The sequence below is a fragment of the Acinonyx jubatus genome, chromosome C1, assembly GCF_027475565.1.
Source record: "Acinonyx jubatus isolate Ajub_Pintada_27869175 chromosome C1, VMU_Ajub_asm_v1.0, whole genome shotgun sequence".
In the NCBI taxonomy this organism is placed as follows: Eukaryota; Metazoa; Chordata; class Mammalia; order Carnivora; family Felidae; genus Acinonyx; species Acinonyx jubatus.
This window is the reverse complement of record NC_069381.1, coordinates 146655989-146683455: the sequence shown is the minus strand read 5'-3', so window position 1 is coordinate 146683455 and position 27467 is coordinate 146655989. Positions and strand designations below refer to the sequence as shown.

At 35.5% G+C, this 27467-nt stretch overlaps 1 protein-coding gene and 1 pseudogene across 3 annotated transcripts in view; one reads left to right on the top strand and one right to left on the bottom strand.

Annotated features, from left to right (window-relative positions):
* Nucleotides 1-27467, top strand: part of BAZ2B (bromodomain adjacent to zinc finger domain 2B) — a 317724-nt gene that overhangs the window by 49233 nt on the left and 241024 nt on the right. The window contains exon 2 of one of the 3 annotated variants that reach the window (XM_053215127.1): nt 2471-2549. The exons of the other annotated variants lie outside the window; for them this stretch is intronic. The gene's annotated coding sequence lies outside the window, so the exon portion shown is untranslated. The remainder of the gene's footprint in view (nt 1-2470; nt 2550-27467) is intronic. 3 annotated transcript variants of the gene reach the window in all.
* Nucleotides 1413-2767, bottom strand: LOC106984876 (40S ribosomal protein S3a-like; annotated as a pseudogene).

Here is a 27467-nt window from a genome sequence, read left to right as displayed (position 1 = left end):
CTACTTTTCTTTTGGGTGCGTGTCCTTTTTTTATTTATTCATAGGAATGAAACTTTTACCACATATGTTGAAAATATATTTTTAACAATTTGTTCTTTACTTTTTAACCTTGTGTGAATAATTTTGTATACATTTAACTATATACATTTTCCATGTGAAAAAATTTTATTTTGTAAGTGCTACGATCTCTTTCTTTTCCTGTATGGTTTATAGCTTTGGTATTAGAATACAGGCCAACCTGCTAGAACAAAGAGACCAAAGCTGCAGTGGCTTAAATGAGATAAAACTTTATTTCTTTTCCATGTAACAGTTTAATAGGGAGTGGTCCAAGAATGGCTTTGACACTCCTACTATGTGAATTCCATCTGTGAATCCAAGGGGATGGTATTAGTTGTCACTTTCTTCCAGCATCAGGAAGGGAGAAAGAAGTGGAAGGTAGACCTGTTTAAAGAATATAACTGGGAAGTTGCACATATGACTTTGTTCATATGTGCTTGTTTATAACTTTTTCACAACATTGCAAGAGAGCATTGGGGAATGAAACTGCTAGCTGAGGGGGAGGTTCCCAGCTAAATCTGGGTTTTTGTATGATTCTATCCTCCAGCTAGAAATAAGAGAATGGACATTGAGGGATAATGAGCAGTGTTTGACACAGATGCCACCTCTAGAAGGAGGCCATTCTCTGTGCTAAGGTGATAAAAATATTCCTGCTGATATTTTAAAATGTCTTTTTTGGTCTGATTTGGAAATCTAGAATTGTGAGTTATAGATCATTTAATTTTTCTCCCAGATTTTTAGCCCATTATCCCAATATTATTTATTGGATGCTTGTTCCTTTTTTCACTAATTTGAAATATCACTTTAAAAATACATATTAAGGGCATAGCACTGGGGTGGCTCAGTTGGTTGAATGTCTGACTCTTGATTTTGAGCCAGGTTATGATCTCATGGTTCGTGAGTTGAAGCCCCATATTGGGCTGTGTGCTGACAGTACAGAAAGTGCTTGGGATTCTCTGTCTCCCTCTCTCTCTGCTCCTTGCCCACTTGCTCGCTTTCTCATAAAGAAATAAATAAACAAACATAAAATATTTATAATATATATACATATATTTGGGGTGCCTGGGTTGCTCAGTTGGTTGAGTGTCCGATTCTTGATTTTGGCTGGGATCATGATCCCAGGGTCATGGGATCGAGCCCCACATTGGGCTCCATGCTGAAGGTGGAGCCTGCCTGGGATTCTGTCTCTCCCTCTGCCCCTCCCCTGATTGCCTGCATGTACACACACACGCACTCTCTCTAAAATTAAATAGATAAAAAATAAAATATATATTAAACTCATTAGGACTCATTTTGTATTCTTTGAATTATGTCTTTCATATTCTTATGTTTTTAAACATCGCAAATAAGATTTCTTATTTCTCACCATTAAACGTCTAAATTTTGAATTCTTGGAGTGATGGCTCATGTTTATCAACATGGTCAACTGTAGCACCAGTCTTATAAACAGTAGCTTTTCCAGAGGTACTACCTTCACAATGAAGTGCCATGAGCTTTCCCAATTCAAACTTAGGCTTCTTTAGCATTTTTACTTCTCTAACAAGGACATCATGGAGCAGATAAATAGACTGACAAGCCTTTCTTTCCTTTTTTTTAATGTTTATTTATTTTGAGAGAGAGAGTGAGCCTGATTGTGAATGGGGAGGGGCAGAGAGAGAGAGAATCCCAAGCAGGTTCTGTGCTGTCAGTGCAGAGCTGGACGCGGGGCTCGATTCCACAAACTGCGTGATTATGACCTGAGTCAAAACCTAGAATCAGATGCTCAACTGACTGAGCCACCATGGTGCTCCTGGCAAGCCTTTTCTATGTCTTTTCCAATTGTTAGGGTCAGGCGTAAGGCAGGGTAAAGATAGGAGTCAGAGGCTAAAAAATTTTAGCAGTCAAAGGCTTTATTTGGGAACTAAGGTCTTGGGCGAGGTTTTGTGACTCAGGGAGAGAGAGAAGAGTCAGGGAAGTCGCTTCCAGGTGTGGTGGGGTGGGGTTTTTAAGCTGCAGCGGTTCAGGGTTTAGGTCCGGGTGGGCCTTTTTTCGCGTCAGGTCGTGCTGTCGCTCGTGATTGGTTGACCTCCAATTCGTTCTGGCAGCTACTAGGGGCTTTTCATTGGCTTGAGCTGGCAAGATGGCAGTCCCCTCTACTGTGGTTCTAAGGACATCCTAACACCAATGCTGTCTGGAATCGAGTTATTGACCATTTCTTTCAATTCACCTGTCTGCACCTCTTAGATCATGATTTCCATCATCTTTTTCCAGATTTGTTGGTGCTGAGCATAAAAAGTCTTCTGAATCTGATTGTTGCATTTTTTAGTAAAACCAACACAAAACAGACAAAATAACTTTTGGGAGTATTGACATCAAAACATGACCTTCAGTCATGTAATGCCATTTTTTGACCATGGAACACATTTTTTTATAGGTAAGATCCATGCCATGGAAATTAGGCAGTTTTTGCCCTGAACATCCTCAGTTCTAAATGTACCTTCATCATTCTGCAGGTAAGCAAGGCTTAATTCATAAACATGACACTCAAGGCCATCAGATGCAATTTTGGTTCCTTGAGCTTTTGTAATTAGTGTTTTTTCAATATTACTTTATTGAACATAGCTGGTGCTTTCACATCATACCAATCTTTCTTAGAAGATGGATCAACCACTTTTTTCTTGGCTCCTTTTTTGCTGCCTTTTGTAAGGTGCTTGTTCTTGCCAATTGCCATGGCACTGCTCACGGAGGCAGAAGGGTTTCTTTCATATTCTTATTTCTTCCTCAATACCTTAATTTTAATTGTTAGCTGTATAAGTTTTGGTATTTATTTTTTTTTAAGATTATTAACTTATTTTGAGAGAGAGCTAGAGAGTGCATGAGGGACAGAGAGAGAGAATTCCAAGCAGGGTCTGCACTGTCAGCACAGAGCCCAACAGGGGGCTTGAACCCACCAAATGTGAGATCGTGACCCGAGCCGAAACCAAGAGTTGGACGCTTAACTAACTGAGCCACCCAGGCGCCCTAAGTTTCGATATTTCTTAGGACAGACCTCTCATCTTTGCTCACTTATTTCAGAATTCTTATGTTAGTTGCTTTTCTCAGGTATGTTTTGACCATTTTTGTCAAGTGACAGAAAATAATCCCGTGAGTTTTGACTAGAGCTGAACTAAATTCACAAATTTTGATTCATTCTATTTTTATTTCATTTTATAACTTACTTTACAGAGAGAAATTTTCCTGGGTGTAGAAAGCAGTCTTTCATTCTTGTTTCCTGGTATGTGTCTTTTTCATTAATCTTTTACCTACTGTGTTTATTTCATACTTTTTAATGACAAAATTTTTGCCTGGGGTTTTCTTCTAGATGAGTCGTCTTCATATAAGGGCAGATTTATAAAGAATTACTATTTGCTTAACAATATATAGGTAGATTCTTCTTGACTTCCTTCTCTGTTTATCTGTATACTGTTTTGTATCCTGAAGGCTTTGATACTATAGATTTATTCAGTCATTTAGTTCATCATTCAAAAACCTGAGAAGTTAGGGAGGGAACTGGTCTTTGTTTTTGTTGATTGTTATTTTGTTTTCTTTGTGACCATTGCATTCATATGTAGACTCCTACCTTTGGTAAAACTGCCTGCCCAGGTCCCAATTCTGTTTTTACTCCCATTTTATTTTCTTTTTAAAAAATATTTTATTTTAATTTTTTTAAAAAAATGTTTATTTTTTCATATATATTATTTTTATTTTAAGGAACTTTGTTGTTTTTTTAAATAAATTTATTTATTTATTTTGAGAGAGAGAGAAAGCATGAGTGGGGGGGGCAGAGAGAGATGGGGAGAGAGAGAATCCCAAGTAGGCTCCACACTGTCAGTGCAAAGCCTGATTCAGGACTCGAACCCACGAACTGTGAGATCAAGACCTGAGCTGAAGTCAGATGCTTAACCAACTGAGCCACAGGTGCCTTTTTTTTTTTTTTTTTTTAATTCTCAAGTTAGTTAACATACAGTGTAGTCTTGGCTTCCAAAGTGGAACCTAGTGAGTCATCACTTACATATACACCTAGTGCTCATCCCCAGAAGTGCCCTCCTTAATGCCCATCACCCATTAAACCCCCCCCCCCATCAACTCTCAGTTTGTTCTCTGTATTTAAGAGTCTCTTCTCTTTTGCTTCCCTCTCTGTATTTATCTTATTTTTCCTTCCCTTCCCCATGTTCATCTGTTCAGTTTCTCAAATTCCACATGTAAGTGAAATCATGTGATCTCTGTCTTTCTCTGACTGACTTATTTCGCTAATCATTCCTCCAATTCCATTGTGCAAATGGCAAGAGTTAATTCTTTTTCCATCACTGGGTAGTATTCCATTGCATATATATGTATGTATACACACACACACACACACACACACCACATCTTCTCAATTGATTCATCAGTTGATGGACATTTGGGCTCTCTCCATAATTTGGCTATTGTTGATAGCACTCCTATAACCACTGGGGTGCATGTGCCCCTTGGAATCAGCATTTTTGTATCCTTAGGATAAATTCCTAGTAGTGCAATTGCTGGGTCATAGGGTAGCTCTACTTTTAATTTTTTGAGGAACCTCCATACTGTTTTCCAGGGTGCCTATGCCAGTTTGCATTCCCACCAACAGTGCCATAGGGTTTCCTTTTCTCCACATCCTCACCAGCATCTGTTGATCTGCAAATTGTTAATTTTAGCCATTCTGAGCAGTGTGAAGTGGTATCTCATTGTGATTTTAATTTGTATTTCCCTGATAGTGAGCAATATTGAGCATCTTTTCATGTATCTATTTGGCATCTGGGTGTCTATTATGGAAAAGCGTCTATTCATGTCTTCTGCCCATTTCTTCACTGAATTATTTGTTTTTTGGGTGCTGAGTTTGGTTAAGTTCCTTATAGATTGTGGATACCAACTCTTTATCTGACATGTCATTTGTAAATATGTCAGTTGCCTTTTAGTTTTGCTGATTGTTTCCTTCACTGTGCAGAAGCTTTTTATCTGGATGAGGTGTCAATAGTTCATTTTTGCTTTTACTTCCCTTGTCTTTGGAGACATGTCAAGTAAGAAGTTGCTGTGGCCAAGGTCAAAGAGGTTGCTGCCTGTATTCTCCTGTAGGATTTTGATGGTTTCCTGTCTCACATTTAGGTCTTTCATCCATTTTTGAATTTATTTCTGTGTATGGTATAAGAGAGTGGTCCAGTTTCATTTTTCTACATGTTGCTGTCCAGTTCTCCCAGAACCATTTGCTAAAGAGACTCTCATTTTTCCATTGGATATTCTTTCCTGCTTTGTTGAAGATTAGTTAGCCATGTATTTGTGGGTCCATTTCTGGTTTCTCTATTCTGTTTCATTGATCTATGCATCTTTTTTTGTGCCAGTACCATACTGTCTTGATGATTACAGCTTTTAATACAGGTTAAATTCTGGGATTGTGATGCCTCCAGCTTTGGTTTTCTTTTTCAACATTTCTCTGGCTATACAGGTCTTTTGTGGTTCCATACAAATTTTAGGATTGTTCTAGCTCTGTGAAGAATGCTGGTGTTATTTTGATAGGGATTGCATTGAATATGCAGATTGCTTTGGGTAGTATTGACATTTTAACAATATTTGTTCTTCCAATCCATGAACGTGGAATGTTTTTCCATTTCTTTGTGTCTTCTTTATTTTTTTAAATAAGCTTTCTATTGTTTTCAGCTTACAGATTTTTTTAGCTCTTCCTTTTTAAAATTTTTTTAACGTTTATTTATTTTTGAGAGAGAGAGACAGAGCATGAGCAGAGGAGGGGCATAGAGAGAGGGAGATACAGAATCCGAAGCAGGCTCCAGGCTCTGAGCTGTCAGCACAACAGGGGTTGAACCCATGAACCATGAACCATGAGATTGTGACTTGAGCGGAAGTCAGACGCTGTTTTATCTCCCCCCATTCACATACACGCACCTCAATCCCACCAAGCTGTCTCCCTCCAACTACGGAGATCCTACTGCCACTCCGCAGATTGATTTCCTGGGTGTTGCAAGTCACCTGACCTCAATACAGCTGTGTTTCAGGTATGAGGAAAATCCTAATCCCCCTACTTCTCCACCATCTTAACTCCCTGTTTGTTTAGAGCATGAGTGGGGGAGGGGGAGAGAGAGAGAGAGAGAGAGAAAATCCCAAGCAGTCTCCACACCTTCAGCCCAGAGCTTGATGCAGGATTCAATCCCATGAACCATGAGATCAGTACCCAAAGTCAAGAGTCAACACTTAATTGACTGAGCCACCCAGGTTTTCCTAAAGATTTTATTTTTAAGTAATCTCTACATCCATCATGGGACTTGAACACACAACCCTAAGATCAAGACTCTCATGCTTCTCAGACTGAGCTAGCCTGGAGCCACTTTACTCCTACTTTAGATTGCCTACATGATGAATATTTGAATATTTGCCTCACTGCCTAAGGCAACTTGGAATATTTGCCTCACTGCCTAAGAACATTTTATCTGATAAGACTGTGTATCCTTATATACTCCCAACTCCTTACCACCCCCCCACACCAATTGCAGCCTGCATTCCTATTATTGTATAGCTGTGAAAAAGCCCTAAGAAGATTGGTGTTTATTTTAACCTGTAGTGTTTCTCCTTATATATTACCAGTTTGAAATAGTCTCCCTCCAACCACATACCAAAATCAGAGCAAGCCTTGACCACTCTTTGGAATCTGAGTCAGAGGTGAATTTTGAGGAGTGTCTATGTTCATTCTCTTCTAGCTATGCTTTTGCAACAATGTTTTTGATCAAAGTTTTTGCAAGGGTAAGAATATCCCCGTGTAGTGAACCAGTCTTTTCCATGGCTCCCTTCAGTCTTCAGTCCTTGTTTCTAACACATTTGATCCTTTATTTTATTGGTTCTGGATTATAATTACAATAATTCAGGCTAAAAAAAACTTCTCAGTGAAGAGCTTATCTTGAAAGAATCAGAACTGATGTATATTATAACATTATATACTATTTGCTCTCCTGTTGGTTCTTTTTTATACCTGTCCCAAACAAAAAGCTTATATATTTTTTTAAATTTTTTTATCTTTTTAAAATTTTAATTCCAGTATAGTTAACATACAGTGTTATATTAGTTTCAGATGTAAAATATAGTGATTCATGATTGCGTATATCACCTAGTACTCATCACAACAAGTGCACTCCTTAATCCTCATCCCCTATTTCACCCATTCCCCCTACTTGCCTCCTCTCTGGTAACCATCAGTTCAAAACAAAAAGCTTTTAAAATCACTGTCTGAAGTCTAAACATACACTGACATAGGCCTGAGTAGACAGCATGCTCCTAGAAAAAATCTGGTACAACCACTGGCAATGGGTGTGGGCAAGACAAAGAAAGAATCATCAAACCACTGAACAATAAGATCTACTGGGGATATTCAGCAATTTTGGTTGCTGGTTTATAAATGTAAAATATACACACTATCTTCTATAGATTAATTGCTCGGGCAAGAAAGCTGGTTTTTGCCCCATTTTATTAAAAATAAATCTGCCATGTGTGTAAAAATAAATAAATAAATAAATAAATAAATAAATAAATAAATAAATAAATAAATAAATATCACTGATTCAGTGGTTCTGGTATAGTAGAAATTTTGGAAGTAGGACATTTGCTCATTGCAGAGCAGACAAAATAAAGTGCTGAGGTATCTATGGTTCTATGAAGTGTCTAGCAGATATTATGGAGATAATCTTGATGATTTAGATCAATTCACACAGTGTTGCTTTTGGTTCTCATAGCCACTTTTGTATTTCTTTTCACTTGCTCCTGTGACATGACCAAGAGAAGTTCTTCTCATTCTTTAGGCTAGGGACATGTTAGTGTTTACATCCTCTAGTCTGCTACTTTGCTGTCTATGTAATTTTGGTAAATCATTTAATCTGTCTATAAACTTCAATTTTCCTTTCTGTGATGATACTTTCTCTGTGATTTATGGTTATGTTACAAGTATATATCTTATAGTGTAAGATAGCTTAATGCATTGATACGTTAAGAAATATGAAAAAATATATAAATTATCTTTATAAATTATAAAATTTCATAAAGATAGGCCAGATTTGAGCTAGTATACTCTAAAGCAATCATAGGACACAGTGTTGGATTTCTGTCAGAAGATTCTTTCCTACCTGCATCATTTCTGTAATAAGCAAAGGACATCAAGCCCTTCCATAAATATAAATTCTAATTTAACTTCTTGTAATATATATTGTATTGTTTATAGAATTATTAATAGTTATATAAGGCAAAAATCAATGATGGTAAATAATGTGAGAAAGCAACATTGTTTCAGCAGTCTAAATATGATATCTGCACAAGTATAGTAATATTAGAAGTGAGTTTTTGTCTGAATGTATAACTTCTGATATACTAAATCTCAGATTTTTTAGAGACTTAATGTAGAAATGGATGGAAAAAAAGGATTCCAATTCGTATGTTCATAATCTGTGTTATCCATATATAATGCTTTCTTCTTATTGGTGTAAACTGAGACTCCTATAATAATAAATAAGATAAAAATGACAATTGAAAGGAAAATTAAGATTAAAAAATATGAAAGATAAAACAAAAAGTCTACTGAAAACTTAAAACAATGAAGCAGGGGCACCTGGGTGGCTCAGTTGGTTGAGCATCCAACTCCTGATTTCAGCTCAGGTCATGATCTCACCATCATAAGATAGAGCCCCGAGTCTGGCTCTGTGCTGGGCATGCAGCCTGCTTAGAATTCTCTGTCTCCATCTCTGTCTCCCTCTCCCTTGCTTATGTGTGCACATGAGTGCTCTCTCTCTCTTGCAAACAAAACAAAACAAAACAAACAAACAAAACACAATCCCAAAACAACAACAACAAAAACAGCAGCAAGGAAGTAAATCAGAAGTAAGAGAAAATAGTTTTAAAAGGATAGAATAAAAATAAAGCATTGGCAGAATCTTGTAAGTATCAGACACAGAAGTTGACATTTTATTCTTTCTGGTATTATTGAATTATGTTTGTCAATCACTGCACTGGCTGAGTCAACAGAAAACTCATTCTTTTTGACCCATTAAATGTTAGTCAGTGAGGACTGAATTCAGTGATGCACAAAAACCTGTTTTCAGCATTAATAATATTAATAAACATTGCTAGAGGTAATTTCCACAATTTCTGAATCTTAATTGAAATTACTGACCATATACAGAATGTCCTGATATAATTGACCCCATTATATTTATCCAGTTTCATGAAAGACACAGATCTGTCATTGTTTACAATTTGGGTGTGATAAACTGACAGTGCTTTGAAATTACATGTATTTTTGTATTTTTACATAATTACTTGCTAATAATTGCTTGTATTCTTTAGTGTTATCAATTAGAATTCCATATGTAGCTTCTATGTCTTAGGCACAATTTTTAACTGTTTATTTACATAAATTTCAAGCTGCAGTCAAGCTGCAAGAATAAGAATAGTGTAGAACATCCAGTATAGCTTTTATCCCTTTTTCAAAATTCACCATTTGCTTTTTCATTCTGAACCATTTGAGAGTAAACTTTGTTTATTTTAACACAATTTAAAAATGGGGAGAGAAAAGAACATATGATAGACCTAGGTTTTATATTTCTTATGAACACATTTGCCTAGAAAAAGTCCTATACATATAATATGTCCTTTAAAAAGATTTGGTAATTGTTTTATAATTATTAGCATCATTATTTTAATTAGTAAATAATGTAGTACAGGAATAATTTTTTTTTTTTAGAGAAAGTGCACACATGTGGGTGTAAGTAGGGAAGGAGCAGAGGGAGAAAAAGAGAGAGAGAGAGAGAGAGAGAGAGAGAGAGAGAATCTTAAGCAGGCTGAATGCTCAGCACATGGAGCCTGTCGCAGAGCTCAGTCTCACAACCCTGGGATCATGACCAGGGCAGAAATCAAGAGTTGGACGCTTAACTAACTGAGCCACGTGTGTGCCCCAGGAATAAATTTTATTCTGTGTGTGACTTGCTTTTCCTATGATGGTGTACTATTACCCTTGTTTACTTCCCACCTACCACCTTGCACCTTGCAGTTTGGAGTTTTAGTCCTCAACATTCTTAAATTGTTTTGATATTTTCTCTTGTGTCACGATAAAAATCAACAGAAAAGTGATTTAATAAATTGCTGTACTTTAAAATAGAATTTGTCCTAGGGTACCGGGCTGGCTCAGCCAGTAGAGCATGTGACTTTTGATCTTGGTGTTGTAAGTTCAAAACCCACATTGAGTGTAGAGTTACTTAAAAATAAAATCTTAAGAAACAAGCAAACAAAAAACTCATCCTGCTCTTAATGTTCCAGTCTTATCAAAATGCATATGAAATATAATAAACTCAAGGCGACTGGGTGGCTCAGTCGGTTGGGCTTCCGACTTCAGCTCAGGTCACCATCTCCTACTGCGTGAGTTCAAGCCCCCCTTTGAGAGCTCTGCTGTCAGCACAGAGCCTGCTTCAGGTCCTCTGTCCCGCTCTATCTCTGCCCCTTCCCCCTCTCAAAAATAAAAAATAAGCATTTAAGCAAAAAAAAAGAAAGATAGTAAACTCAAAATAGTTGATAACTTACCTTTGAGCATGGCCTATATTATATGGATACATAGGATTTTTTTTGAATTATGCTTGCTCCTTTGTTGTGGTATTATCCCTTAGTAGAATCAGCCACATTGTCTCTAAATATAAGAAATCTAAACTAGATAATTATTATTATCATATTTATAAAAAGTAGTTTGTCTTCTGTTCCTACCACTGTACTGAAATAGTTCTTTTGTGCATCATGAGTTATATTCTCCTTTTTTTTAAATCCAGTAACCTTGTCTTAGTCCTCATCATCTCATTACCTGTAGTATTAGCAGTGAATCTTGGCCTCTTGAATCATAATTAGTCCATGAAGTGTGAAATTCCCATATATAAAAATATTTTTATTACATTTTAAAGAGCTGTCTGTTGGTCTTCTATCTTCAAGAGAATTTTAGATCCAAATGATTGGCTTACTGCCTGATATATTAGGGGAGAAGTATTAAAAGTAGAGCTCCTGAGGATAGTAAAGTCTCTAAATAATTTCCAGAATCTTAAGCTGAATGAGCTAGTTGGTCTGACCCACAATAGTTGCTTTGGCTGTGCAGTCTGTTGCAGAGCTTTTGAGACTGTGTCTGTGCTAGGGGCTAGATTCATTTCATTCATTTAACAAATAATTATTTATTGAACATCTCTATGGATTAGGTATTGGGAAAACAGTGATGCATAAAACATTTCCTGCTCTCAAAAAGTAGGAAGGGTTACTCAAAATACTTAAAAAACCAAGTGATAACTATGAAGCTTAGACTCCAAAAGTCAGAGAGATGAGGTACAGGTTCTAGTTGCTATTTAAGTGTAAGGCTATTACAAAAAGTGGAATTTTGTTTTTTAATAACTTCTAACCATTTTCAATAAAGCATAAAGTTACACAATAATTTTGGAGTCTAGAGTTTGAAGGACCTAAGCAGGTTTTTACAGATCTCCTTTAAACTGTGTTAGTTAATAAAGTCAAAGCATTTTCTATTCAGATATGTATATATTCAGAATCCTCTGCATTTTAATTACTATATCTTTGACAAGAGAAATGTCTTCTAGAATAGAGGTAACTGTAAAAGTTGCTAATAGAAACAAAATATTCTTTTGTGTAAATTTATATTATGGTGTCATAGATTTTTGGGTTTTTTTTTAAGATTTTATTTTTTAAAGAGTCTTTACACCCAATGTGGGGCTTAAACCTACAACTCTGAGATTAAGAATCACTCATGTTTTATCGACTCAGCCAGCCAGGCACCCCCAGAGATTTGTTTTTGATTATTTGATAACTGTCTCTTTATTTTGTAGGGCAGAGAAATTCAAGTAGAATGTTTCATAAATAGACATTATTAAATGTATTAAGGGAACATCTGTTTAAAATGGCACTGTTTCGAATCTTTTCATAAATTGCTTCCATGTGATCCAATTACTATATTTTTACTGGCAATTGTATCACTCATTTCTAATAAACTGAACTTAGTACATTTTCCACAATCAAGATTCCACATCTTTTCACTTTCTCAAGCCTCCAACTTCTCCATGGTCCCTTGCAATGTTTTTTTAAAACTTAAAAAACATTTTAAAACATTGCAGACATACAGACTATAAAATAATACAATGTTTATACTGTACCTATCACCTTACTTTAATAAATGTTAATCTGTTGCCACATATGTTTCAACTTATTATACATAAATAAAACCAGGTACACTTGAAACCTTATATGTAACTACCCAATCCCATTCTTTCTCTTCCTTTTCTTCATAGAAGAGAGATTTGTGTCAATCACTCCTAAGAAACTCCTAAGAAAGTGTACGGATTTGTACCATATATGTATATGATATGCAGTATTGTTTGGCATGTTTTAAAACCTTATTATATAGCATTATACTGTATGTATCATTTTCCAAACTGTTTTTATCACTAATCATTGTTTTCCAGATTTATCCGTGTTTATTCATGTACTGTAAGGTATTCATCTTCATTGCTGAACAGTATTTCTTTGTATGAATATAATGCAGTTAATTTATCTGTTCTCCTAATAGTTGATATATAGGGTGTTTATAGTTTTTCACTATAAGTGTTAAAAGGGATATTCTTCTGCCTGTCTTCTTAGGCATAGCTGTGGGAGTTATGAAGGGTATATATCTAGAATTGTATTTGTACCTTGAAATGCTTATCTAATGACAAATTGCTCTCTGATAGTTGTACATTAACATTCCACAATCCCTAGGTCTGTGTTGTGATTTGGGAAAGCTTTGACCTCATGGCTGGCAGCAGACCACATCCACCTGTCCCTCAGGGTGTCCCCTCACTGCTCCCAAGTGATCGCTGAGGAATGATGTCTGTACATCTGGAGAGTGGGTTCTGGGAGCCGCTGTCCCTGCCATACATCCTTGGCTTTTCTGGATAACATCATCATGCAGGGGACAGTTGCTATGACAAAATGCATGCCAGATTTCCATATCTTTTTTTTTTTCAACGTTTTTAATTTATTTTTGGGACAGAGAGAGACAGAGCATGAACGGGGGAGGGGCAGAGAGAGAGGGAGACACAGAATCGGAAACAGGCTCCAGGCTCTGAGCAGTCAGCCCAGAGCCTGACGCGGGGCTCGAACTCACGGACCGCGAGATCGTGACCTGGCTGAAGTCGGATGCTTAACCGACTGCGCCACCCAGGCGCCCTCAGATTTCCATATCTTTTGATCCTTAATGAATTTGATATTATTAGACTTAAAATTTTTACCAATCTGACTGGTTATTAAGTGGTTCCTAATTGTTATTTTTATTTCTCCCATTGCCTGGTTAAATACCTTTTATATGTTTATGAGTCATCTAAGTTTCCTCTTTTGTGGTTTGTTCCTATTCTTGGCCCATTTTTCAGACTTAGGCTGTCTGTTATTCTACAGTTATATGACTTGGCGATATCTTCTCTCAGTGCCTTGTCTTTGGTTAAAACGTCGTTGTATAGAAATTTAAAAATTGTTAGTTTTTTCTTTTATGATTATGCTTTTTTAATTTAAAAATCTTTCCCCATTGTTCCAGTGAGTAACCCAAAATTTAGTGACTTAAAACAATACTTATTTTATTATATTTTACGGTTTCTGTGTGTTAGGAATTCAGACAGAGTATAGCAGGGTTTCTTTGTGTCTGCTCCATATGCCTCGGATGGAGTCTAGGGGTGGCTTCCCAGCCGTAAACTGGAATAATCTGGAGATACCTTTGCTCATATCTTACGGTTGATGCTCATTTGTTGGCTGGGTTTTCAGCTTGGCTGCCAGCCAGAAATCCTATATTCTTAACTTTCTTTGTTGATTAGGAACTAAAGGACAATATTAAATAGAAGTGGTAACAACAAACATTTAGTTTTTTTCTTGACCCTATTGAGAATGCTTCTTCATTTTAATTATTATTTGTTACTACTAAGTTGTCATGTTAAAGAAATTTTCTACTTTTTAACTAAGTTGGTGAAGAGTTTTTACTCAAAACTTATATTTGGATTTTATTGAATACTTTTTTTGCATTCTTGAGGAGATACTGTAATTTTCTCCTTATAATTCATTATATTGTGATTAACATTAATAGCTTTTCAGAAATAGAGCTATCCTTGTATTCTCTGAATAAAAACTGCTTAATCATGATTTATTAATAGTATTTTCATATTTTGCTATATTTGATTTACCAGTGTGTTTAGGATTTTGCAACTGAAATTGGTTTGGTTTTACTTTCAAAATTAAACTAGTTTCATAAAGTGAGTCTTTTCCTCTTTATCTTTTCTCTTTTCCATAATAAATAAATAAATACTTAATCTAAAAGAAGACAAGTAAAGAAGGAAAAGGAAAAAAGTAGGATTGATAGAAAACAACTATCATGATGGTAGATTTAAATCCAGCCATATCAATAATTATATTTAATGTAAATGGTATAAATACTTCAATTAAGAGAGATCGGATAAAAATGTAAGAACCAACTATATGCTATTGAAGAAAAACTCATTTTACATATAAAGACATAGGTAGATTAAAAGTGAAAGGGTATAAAAGGTATACTTGACAAATAATCAAAAGAAAGCTGGATTGATTATATTAATTTCAGGCTGAGTAGACATCAAAGCAAGATATATTATCAAGGACCACAGAAATTAATAATAAGGGATTGCTTTCATCAAGAGTTACCAAAACATAAAAAAAAATCCTAAAATCACAGGCACGTAAAAAGTAACAAAATAAAATGAACAACTTTATGTGAAACTTGAAACCTTATGTAAAACAGATAATTTTCTAAAAGAACTTAAAGTATCTATACTTCAAAATTGCTTCAGGATTTTTAAAAACCCGAGTAAATGAATAATCAAGAAAGAAACAGTATCAACAATTAAAATTGCCCTCCCCTAAAATACGAAAAAATAAACAAGCTAATCTTTAAGGAATGATTGTATTTTGTATACAATTTCTCAGTTTTGAAGCTATTACTTCATTGTGTTTTGTTTTCTCTTGTTGCTGAGGAATAGTCTGTCGGTATTCCTTATGAGGTAATATATGTCTTTTTCTCTTTGACATCTTTTGTGATTTTCTGTTTATCCTACCTAATGTTCTGCAATTTCATCTTGATGTTTTGTCTAGATGTGGATATATATTTTTTTATCCTTCTTGGGACACAAACTATACTTTGTGAGAAACGAATTCCTTCTTCAATTCTAAAAGATATTCAGTTGTTAACTCTTCAAATGTTGCCTCTTTATAACTCCATCCATTTTTTAGGACCACCTATTAGTTACATGTTGGAGCTTCTCAGTATTGCCTACAGGTCTCTTAACTGTTTATTTATTTATATTTATATATTTTTTTTATTTGAGAGAGAGACTGTGAGTGGGGGAGAGGGGCAGAGGGAAAGAGAGAGTATCCCAAGCAAGCTCCATGCTCAGGATGGAGCCCAATATGGGGCTCCATCTCACAACTCCGAGATTGTGACCTGAACTGAAATCAAGAATTGATGGGGCTGATTGGGTCGCCCAGGCGCCCCTTAACTGTTTTTTTTAAACTAAGTTTGTTGATACATAATTCACCTGTAAAATGCACCCTTTTAATAAATATACAATACAATTCAATGGTTTTTAATATATTTACAGAGTTGTGTACCATCACTACTATATAATTTTATGAATTTTTTTTCACCTCATTAAGAAATCCCATATATAAACTAGAAGTCACTCTCTATTTCCCACTACCTGGAAACCAGCCCCTAGAGACCAGCAATTTAATGGTTTCCCACTGCCCTGGGCCCGAGAAACCAGTAATTTCCTATTCTGGAAATTTCATATAAAAATGGAAATTTACAGTATTTTGCCTTTGTGATTGACTTCTTTCACATAACAGTGTTTTTTAGGTTCATCCATGTTGTAGCATGTATCTGCACTTCCTTTTATTTTATTACTGAATGATCTTTCATTGTAGGGATTACCACATTTTGTTTGTTTATCAGTGATGGACATTTGAATAATTGTGAATATTAAACAATTATGAAAAATGCTGCTATGATCATTCATGCACAAAACCTACACAAACATGTAGATATTTGTGTGACATATATTTTCAATACTCTTGGGTACATAGGAAAGGAATTACTGTATGATATGGTAATTCTGTTTAACTTATTGAGGAACTATCACATATTTTCCAAAGTGGCTGCAACATGCAATCGCACCAGCAATATTTAGAGGCTTCAGTTTCTCTGTATCTTCACCAACACTTGTTATTTTCTGTCTTTTTCATTTTAGCCAATCTAGGGGTATGAAGTAGTATCTCATTGTGGTCTTGATTTGCATTTCCCTGATGGCTAATGTTGTTGAGCATCTTTTTGTGTGTTTATGGTTCATTTGTATATCTTCTTTAGATACATTTCTATTAAAATTCTTTGTCCATTTTAAAATTGCATTATTCGTTTTTAACAAATTGAGTTTTAAGAGGTATATTTATATATATAATGCAATTTCTTTATTAGACAAATGCTTTGCAAGCATTTTCCTTCATTTCTGTTGTCTCTTCACTTTCTTGACAGTGTCTTTTGAGGCACAAAAATTTCACCTTTAGATAAAGTTCAGTTTATCTATTTTTCTTTAATTGCTTGTGCTTTGGACTTTGATTGCCTTCACTTTTGACATCATATGTAAGAAATCATTGCCTAATCCAAGGTCAAGAAGATTTACACCTATAATTTCTTCCAAGAGTTTTATAATTTTAGCTTTTTTTTTTTTTTTTGGATTTTTGATCCATTTTGAGTTAATTCTGTGCATGGTATGAGGTAAAGGTCCAACTTCACTCTTCTGCATTTGGATATCTGGTTGTCCTAGCACTTTTTTGTTTTAAAGGCACCTGTTGTATTTAGGCACTCTTGTCAGGTATCCATCAACCACACAAGTAAAGGTTTGCTTCTCGATTCCCAATTTCATTTCATTGATATAGTATTCATTTCAATATCTAGTATTGGGGCACCTTGGTGACTCAGTCAGTTAATCATCCAACTTCGTGCTGACAGCTCAGAGCCTGGAGCCTGGTTGGGATTCTGTGTCCCTCCCTCTCTGCTCCTCCCCTGGTCGCTTTCTGTCTCTCTTTCTCTCAAAAATAAATAAACATTAAAAAAATAAATAAACATCTAGTATTAAGTCATCATCACACTGCTTTGATTGCTGTAGCTTTGTAGTAAGTCTTAAAAAAAAATAAGTGTTAACTTTCCAGCTTTGTTCCTCTTTTTCAAGATTGTTTTGGCCATTTTGGGTCCCTTCCAAATTTCTGACAACAAGTTCTCCTTTCATGACTTACCTCTGTGAGGGCTTGTTAAAGATTTTTTATCAGAAATTATTTTCTTGAAGATTACCCAAAATATACTTTGGCCAAATTCAGTATTCCTCTCTCCTGTTATGTATTCCTCTTTTTTCCAGTTTTCTAGGAAGATCTTTTCCCTCTTCCTTTCCAATTAACAATCCTTTTCTGACCTTTTTTTCCCCTTACAATATTTCTTTTTCTTTTTTAGCTCATGAGTACACTTCATGTCCTAAGCACTCTGTTAATCTCTGGGAAAGAAAATTCTAATTAAACACAATCTTTATTCTCAAGTTGCTTATGATAAATACAATAAAATAAGAGGCACGTAAGTCTGTGCTAAATTCTCAGTCTTTCATAAAGGAGAAATCAACTTTTTGGTTTTGATTTTGATTTTGATAATATATTTTGGTTTAAGTTTTGGCAAACTTGAAAGCAGTATTCAGTTTAAAAGAGAGTATTTATGTTAAAATAATTATAAGAGAAAAAAAGCAAGCATTGTCTATGTAGAGAAATTAAATGTAAATGAATAGCAATAAAGGAAAAACAAGCTCTAAAAATTAATGTAAGAATGACTATAATGTGAATAAATTAAATATGCTTTACTTCTTTTTATTTTTTATTTTTTTTTATTTTTTATTTGAGAGAGAGAGAGAGAGTGAGCAAGCATGAGTGAGGAAGAGGGGCAGAGGGAGAGAGAATCCCAAGCAGACTGACACGGGGCTCAATATCACAACCCTGGGATCATGACCTGAGCCGAAATCAAGATTTGGATGCTCAACCAACTGAGCCACTCAGGTGGCCTGGTTTACTTCTTTTTTAATTAACTTTTCACTCATTTATTCATTTTCCCAAAATAAATGTATTGAGTATTTTTTCCCAAAACAACAAATTCATCAATTCTCCAACACCCAGTGAGTCTCTGGCAATTTAATTCAATTCTGACACAGTGCAGATCCCACAGGTTAAGGGCTCACTCCCACAAGACTGCCGCCTGCTTCCAGTGCTAGCTGCAAATGGGGTCCCTAGGCTACCCACATTTCTGCCTGGCCAACTATAATTCATGGGTTCCCATGACCCCCTCCCTGAGGACTTAATCGAACTCAAGAAAGTGTTCTACTTACCGTCACAGTTTATAATAAAGGATACAGATGGACAGGCACAATAAGAAGTATATTATAGGGTGATGTCTACAAAGGTCCTGAGCACAGGATCTTCTGTCTCCATGGAGTTAGTATATATGATGCTTTTGGCATATGGATCTGTTCACTAACTTGTAAGCTCCCTAACTCCTATCATTTAGAGGTTTTTATGAAAGTTACATAGGTATGGTTGATTGGCCCATTGTTGACGAATTCAATCTCAAGTCCCTCACCTGTCTTCGGAGGTAGTGGAGCTGGAAGTTCTAACCCTCTAATTGAATGGTTGGTTTTTCTCTGGTGACTGACCCCCATCCTGAAGTTATCTACCTACCTTCCCCATGAGTCCACTCACCAACATATAGACGTAGTAAATTTAAATTCCAGAACTTTTTGGAGCTCTGTGTCAGGAACCAGAGATAGAGACTAAATATTTATTTTTTATTATACTACAAGTATCTGTTATATATTAGATTATTTTTTATTGTACTACAAGTATCTGTTATATATTAGACATAACCATTACTTTTATGAAACTTGAGTCTAGTGAAAGGAAACAGATTAATAAAAAGAAGATCCTAACAATAGGAATAAGTTAATTAGTGATAAAGATATGCACAGCAGCTGATGGGGTGTTAAGATCACCACATTTATCTACAGGGTGTAGGGAGTGCTGAAAGTTGGCACTGGGGTCAGAGGAGAGATGGCAGAAGTTAGGAGAAGTTGCTCTTTTCTAGACAAAAGGAGAGAAGACAGAGAAAGGGTAAAAAGTGTCTGGGGGCTAAAAATGACAGGAAAATGTCATTTAATGGGGATCACTTTTTCCTCAGGATGATATATTGGAGAGACTTTCAAATTGAGTATTACTCAGCTTTTTTATCTATTGCCCTCTTCTACAGTGAAATCATATTTAAATACTGGAATGAGGGGTGACTAGGTGGCTTAATTGGTTGAGCAACCAACTCTTGATTTCAGTTTGTGTCATGATCTCACGATCTGTGGGATTGAGCCCTGTGTCAGGCTCTGCACTGACAGCGTGGAGCCTGCTTGGGATTCTCTCTCTCCCTTTCTCTCTGCCCCTCCCTCTCTCTCTCTCTCTTAAAATAAAAACTTAAAAAAAACTCAAGTGTCCTTTAAAAAAATTTTTAAAAAGTAAAATACTGGAATCAAATTGTCCATATTCTAAAGTGAAATTGATTTCTAAGTAAGAACATTCTAAGTTTTTTTTTTCTTGTTTCAATGTTTATTTATTTTTGACAGAGCACAAGCTGTGGAGGTACAGAGAGAGGGGGGAACAGAGGATCCAAAGCAGGCTCTGTGCTGACATCAGTGAGCCCGATGTGGGACTAGAACTCATGAACCGTGAGATCATGACCTGAGCCAAAGTTGGATGCTCAACTGAGTCACACAGGTGACCCAGAACATTTTAAGTTTTAAAGTTTCAACTAAAGATCAGAATCTTTATTCTCTACATTCTGGTATTGTATATCAGAGGAAGTTAAAGCACAGATAAAATATACAACTTAGTTTAGTAGACGTGCATTGAAAACCTATGTATCAGACACTCCACAAGGCTTACTGTTGTATCATGGACCTTCTTTTTTTAAGATTTTATTTTATTTTATTTTATTTTATTTTTTAAAGTAATCACTACACCCAACACAGGGCTTGAACTTATTTACAACCTGGAGATCAAGAGCTGCATGCTCTACTGACTGAGCCAGCCAGGCACCCCTGTCATGGAACATTTTTGTATCTTAATGAACTGACCTGCTTTCTTTGGATTAAGTTAAAGCACAAAAAAAAGATAATCTCCCAGGTGAATTAATTGCTGAAAATGGTGAAATTTTAATTCATATACATTTTTGAAATACAGTGACTATAAAGCAATTAGAAAAGTGAAGTCATTTTTAACATATGGAGTCAAAAATATTTTTATCATGAGAAATGTAAGCATCTTTTTTATATATTTTTGTTTTAAAAAATTCTAAATCTACCAACTTAAAAAAATGCAAACATTTGCATCTTTTCATACTATTTCTGCTTAATATTAGAAAACTTGCTGATCAAGTGGGTAATTACAGAACTTCAGCATTAAACCTGTTTTCATGTAATGAAACTTCTTTACCTATTTTGTTTAAGTGTATGATAAGAAAAGGAAGAACACAGTCTGCACATTTTGTAGTATGTTGGTTATTCTTTGGGTTGCTGTAAAAACAATCATTGTTTAATCTTGAATAGCTCACTTCTCAATATTTTTTAGAAACTGAAGGCAGCTGTTCCCTTTGAAATATTCCAATTTTTATGTTTGTTTAATTCATTAGCAGTTTGAGAATTAGAATCATTTTTTAAATTTAAAGCTTTATGCATTGTTTTGAGAACAAGGCTGGGTGACATTAATACTGTGTATCATTGATAATATAGATGTTATCACACATATAGATTGAAATTATAAGTCAGGACATAATTGGTTATGGAATAGATCACATACCTTAATTGTTGCTTGATAAATGCTGCCTGTGCATCACTGGATAGAACAGAGATCATGCCAAGTAATGTTAGGGGGTAGGTCACGAAAATCCTATAAGGAAAAAAATAGTAAATGGAATAATAAAATTCATTTACTATGGCAGTAGTGAATTAAAATTATATCTAATAGAACTTAGATATTGAAGTGGTGAAACTTATTAGGAGCGTTCATGTTCTTGCCCTCTTCCCCCAGCAAAGGCAGTATTATATTTGTTTCAAATTCCATCCATAAGAATCACATTCTTAAGAAACTCAGAAGTGTTCTTTTCACCATCCTTCTTACCATAAATTTAAGCTTGTGATTGCATTTGGTTAACTAGCTTGATGGTCAGTATCTTCCATTCCTAGAACTTTAAAGAAAAGTGTTGCCTATTCAGACCAGAGTAATCCAGACACTGGAATAAAATCTTTGGTCACTGAAAGAGTCAAACTAGCATTGCCTTTAAAGCTACAAATAAGAGCTATTAACTTTTTTTTTTTAAAGCTTTTAAGTCTGCATGGAGAACTCAGTGAGCACGCAAATATTTTATGCTTTACTTTTTCAAGCTGTAATCTATTTATTTGTTAGTTTCTTTTGAAATGTTTCAAGCTGTCTTAATATCCATCTTTTTTTCTAATTATTTGACAATTGCCAGTTTTTGTTGAAATGTTAAAACAATATGCCTCTTTATGGATACCAACTGTTCATTAACTAGGCAATACATTTGGTATTGAGGAGGAAGAAAATACACAAGCAGTGCAAGGATTTGTGTTGATATTAGTAACTATTATACAGTAGTTCCATGTAATATGGAGATGTGTTTTCTGCCTCAAAGTAGTTTTTTTAAATGTTTATTTATTTATTTTTGAGAAACAGAGAGCAAGTGAACAGGGGAGGGGCAGAGAGAGAGGGAGAGAGAATCCCAAGCAGGCTCCATGCTGTCAGCACAGAGCCCGATGTGGGGCTCGAACCCTCGAGCTGTGAGATCATGACCTAGCTGAAATCAAGAGTCGGACACTTAACCAACTGAGCCATCCAGGTGCCCCTGTCCTAAAGTAGTTTTGATCTTCTATCTTCATTTGCACATATTATAATTTATTTTATTTTTTCACTCCTAATCTGACAACTGGTAATAGATGAAAATCCTTAAAAATTCATTGTGAACAAAACTTTACAACAAAATGATAAGTAAGCCAATTAAGGAATAGGCAAAGGATTCGAACATTTCTCCAAGAAGATATACAAATGGCAATAAGCACGTGACAAAGTGCTCAACATCATTAGCCACCAGGAAATGCAAATTAAAGCTCTAATGAGATAATACTTCATATCTACTAAGATGACTATAAAAAATAATGGAAAATAACAAGGGTTGGCAAGATGTGAAAAATTGAAAATCTCATGTACTGCTTGTGGGAATGTAAAATGCTACAGCTGTTTTGGTAAACAGTTTGGCAGTTAATAAGTTAAATATAGTCACCATATCACCCAAAATTTCTGTTCCTAGGTATTTATCTAAGAAAACTGACACTTTTTGTACACACAAAAATTTGTATATGAATGTTCATAGCATTATTTATAAGAGCCTAAAGGTAGATACAACCTAAATTCCTATTAACCAATGAATGGATAAACAAAATGCACATACAATTGACTGTTATTAATACGTGTAAGAGAATGAAGTACCAATACATGCTATAGTATGGATGAGCCTTGGAAACAGTATGATAAGTGAAAGAAGCCACACAGTAGAGGTCAGATATTATATGATTCCATTTATGTGAAAATGTCCAGAATAGACAAATTCATAGAGACAGAAAGTAGATTAGCGGTTGCCAGGGCCTGAGAAGGAGAGTGGGGAGGAGAATGGGCAATGACTGCTTAATTGGTATGGTGTTTCTCTGTGGGATGATGAAAATGTTCTGGAATTCAATAGTAGTTGTACAACATTGTGAATCTATTAACACCACTGAGTAATATACTTTAAAATGGTGAATTTTATGTTATGTGAATTTTATCTCAAGTTTAAAAATTAATTGTGATTTCTAACAATATATTTTGGGGAGGAATATCTGTAATAGGTAGACTACTGCTCTGGATATTCCATATCTTATCCTTGAATTACAGTTGTGTGTGACATACTTGAACCCTGTTTAGCTGCTGAAAGACTCTTAAGTACTATGCCATTGGCCAGTCTGGGAGGAATGTTAAAGAAATCCTTGTTCAAAAATGATTAGTTATTGCTGGAATATTTTTGACAACTCAATAGAATGACTTTTCTTAGGTCTCAGTAACAAAAAGAGCTTTCTTCAAGAAAATGATTTAATTTTATGAGTACTGTGAATAATATAAATCAATAAAAGCTGCCTATGACAGTCATTTCTTCTTTGCATTTGGCTATCAGGAAACTGAAACCTCTATCTTTGGTTGCCCCTTCCCCCTACCATAACTAAGAGTACAGGGCTTTGTGGCATGCATTTTTGAAACTAACTTTATTTTTGGCCTAATGTTATTTTTCTCTCACTCAATTTCTTATTTTTATTTTGTTTATTATGTACGTAAGTGTATGATCTCATATCTTATGTTTTAACAGGACAGAATATAAAAATAAGGAATAAAAAATCTTACAATTGGAGGGAAAAAAGCTTAAAATGCAAATGTGTTTGAATAACATATTAATTTACACTAATATGTCCTCGATGGTCTTTATAACTGTCGAATTCTTTTTATTTTAAGTTTTTATTTAAATTCCAGTTAACATGCAGTGTAACATTAGTTTCAGGTGTGCTAGATAGTGATTCAGCACTTCTGTACAACAGCCGGTGCTCATCACAGCCAGTGCACGCTTTCATCCCCATCACCTGTTACAACTATCTAATTCTTAACTTTTTTAAGGAGGCAAGGGAACATTGCAGAAAATAATTAATGAGCAGAGAGAGGGGAACTCTGGAAATGATGAAGATTTGTGTCAATGATTGATATGAGTATTGCTTTCTGTTTTGAGTAGAGTGGTGAGTTACAGAAGAGGGTGCTGGAAGTCCAAAAGTGGAAATGGGTCAATACAGAGAAGGAAAAAGGGAAAGTACAATGGAGATGTTTTTAAAAATTGCTGGCTTTACTCTTTATCTAATGTTGATCCTATTTAAGCCCCACTGTGCATAATCAAATAAAAGCTGTGTATGGCATTATTTTTATACTGTGCAGCTGCATGTGTATAGCTTAGAAGGACATTGCTGTCACATCATAAAATGATCAACATTGCTTTGCATAATCTTTTTAGCATGACAGCCTCTATTATAAAATAATACTGTTTCTAAGGGATTTTTAATTTAATTATGTATATACTATATTCCCCTCTGATTTTCAATATAGTTTCCATATAATCCTTAGATTAGTTACATGTTGTATATTTATTATCTTTGCATTTCTAGCGGCAAAGGACAGATTTATGCATTTATTTGATGCTTAGTAATCATTGATTTTGCTTCTGTAATTTTCCCTATCATCATTCATTTTTTTTCTCATCTCATCAGCATATATACATGCTGTACTGTTCCCTCATTTTAATACAAAAGCATTTCAAGATCCCACATCCCTCTTTAGCTATAGTACTATTTCTGTAGAGTCCTTTATAGCAAAACTCCTTCAGAGTTGTCCGTATATGCCACTTGCATGGCCTCATCACACTTTCTTTGCTTTACTTGTTTTATTTATGCTTTTGTCTTCATCATTCGACTGACAGCAGTCTTGTCATGGGCACCAATGAATTTACCTCACTAAATCCCATGGTCATTTGTCAGCCCTCAGATTAAGTGTTGTCCAGCACCATTTGTCACAGTTCATTGTGTCATCTCTCCTGAAACTTTTCACTTGCGTACTTAACTTTGCCAAAACCAAATTCTTGGTTTCTTAATACTGTCACTAACAACACCACCAAACCTATTCCTACCCTAGTGTCCTCCTCCTCAGTGTTTGGCAGCATTATTCACCCAATTGATCTGACCAAAACCTTGGAGTCATCCTTGACTCTTATGATGCTTTTTTTCTTAGTCCATCAGCGACAAATATCCAACCACTTCTACCATTGACATAGCTACCATGATTGTCATCTCATTTCCACCTGAATTGCTACAGTTGTTCTCTAAATTGATCTCTATGTTTTGATTAATCTCTTCCTCTCCTATCTCCAAGATTATTCTGTATAGAGTAATTAAGGTGTCTTTGCTTGTTTTAATCAGATCACTCCCTTAGTGAAAGCATCCCATGTGGCTTTCAGAACACCTGAAATAATATTCAAACTATTGCTGTTGCTTTTCCGGCCCTCTGTGATCTGTGCCTAACTCTCTTACCACTGACTTATAACTTACTGTGCACCAGCACTGTGCCTTCTTGTCATTTTTTTAAAATTTTTTTTTAACATTTATTCATTTTTGAAAGACAGAGAGAGAGAGGGAGACACAGAATTTGAAGCAGGCTCCAGGCTCCAAGCAGTCAGCAAGGAGCCCGATGCGGGGCTCGAACTCACAGACCGCAAGATCATGACCTGAGCCGAAGTCGGCCTCCCAACCGACTGAGCCACCCAGGCGCCCCTCATTTTTTTAAAACACCTAAGCCTTTCCACTTTAGGACCCTTGCACTTGCTATTGTCTCTACCTGAAGTGTTTCTTCTTACTGCATTCTGGTGTCTGGGCAGTAATCTTCTCTGAGAGGCCTTCCTTGCCACCACTCCATCTCTTTACCCTCCATTGTAGTACTTGTCACTATGAGAAAGGATTAAATTTGTCTTTTTTGTTGTTTTGTAGGCCTTTACTATTTCTGCATAAGTTCTGTGAAGACAGAGATTTTGTATTTTTCACTGCCATATTTCCAGCACAGAGAAAACACTCAATAGTTAATGAACAAGTGAATTGCTTGATTTGATTAATGTTTTAATGTGTGTATTAGTGAAAGAAAAATTTTAAGATTGGTTTATGATTTATATAAGATTTCCACTTGTTAATTTTTTATTATTGTGGCAAAATATACATAACATTAAATTTAATGTTTTAACTACTTTTAAATATACAGTTCAGTGGCCTTAAGTACATTTACATTGTTGTGCAATCATCACCACCATACATCATTCATCTTCCAAAATTAAAACTGTGTACCCATTAAACAATAACTTCCCATTTGCCCCTCCCCTAGCCCCTGGCAAATCACCATTCTACTTTCTGTTTTATGAATTTGACTATTCAGTGTACCTCTCATATATTGTCTTGTGATTGGCTGTCTTAGTCCTGTTTGGATTACTGTAACAAAGTACTATAGACTGGGTGGCTTATAAACAATAGAAATTTGTTTCTCACAATTTTGGAGGCTGAGAAGTCCCAAGATCAAGGTGTGGACAGCTTCAGTATGTGGTTAGGGCCTGCTTCCTGGTTCATAGATGGCTATCTTTTTCTATAATTTCACATGGTGGAAGGAACAAGGAAGTTCTATGGGTTCTCTTCTATAAGGGCACTAATTCCATTCAGGAGGGTTCTGCTCTCATGACCCAATCACCACCCCCCCCACTCCCAAAATCCCCGCCTTCAAATGCCATCACATTGGGGGTTAGATTTCAACAAATGAATTAGGGGACAGGGGATGGACACAACCCTTAAAATAAGTCAATAAGCATTGCCTTATTTCATTTAGCATAGTGTCTTTAAGATTCATTCAGACTGTGGCTGTTAAATGTTTGTAAGTTGCATTTTTTCATTAAGTACATGCAGTTAGATATATCAGTGCCTTATCCATGTCTTTCATCTGTGTATGTCTAAAAATTTTATAAGCATAATTAACTAAACTTCACAACCTTGGTGTAAAGTAGATAATTATGCTATGGCAAACTAAAGTTGTGAGATTGCCCAAGGTATATAATAAATATATGCCAAAATTCTAAATGAAGATGAAGGTTATGTAATGTATTGTTGAAAGCAGCAGACCAGATTTCTTGTTAATGATCAAATCATTCAAGGTTTCTAAGAAAAAATAGCAGTAATAATTAAACTTCCTTAACATTCATGGCAAAGTTTTAACAGAAAGAGGAAAATATATACTATCTGAAACCTAGTTTTTGTTATTAGTGATAGCATGTTTAGTTATTGGATCTAATTTTTTTTAAGTTTATTTATTTTGAGAGAGAGAGTATGGGGTGGTGGGGCGGGGGGGGGTGTGCGGGCAGAGAGTGAGGGACGGAGAGAGAATCCCAAGCAGGCTTCGCATAGTCAGTGCAGAACCTGATGTGGGGCCCAGACTCACGAACCATGAAACCAGAACCTGAGCCGAAATCAAGTCAGATGCTTAACTGACTCAGCCACCTGGGCACCCCAAACTTA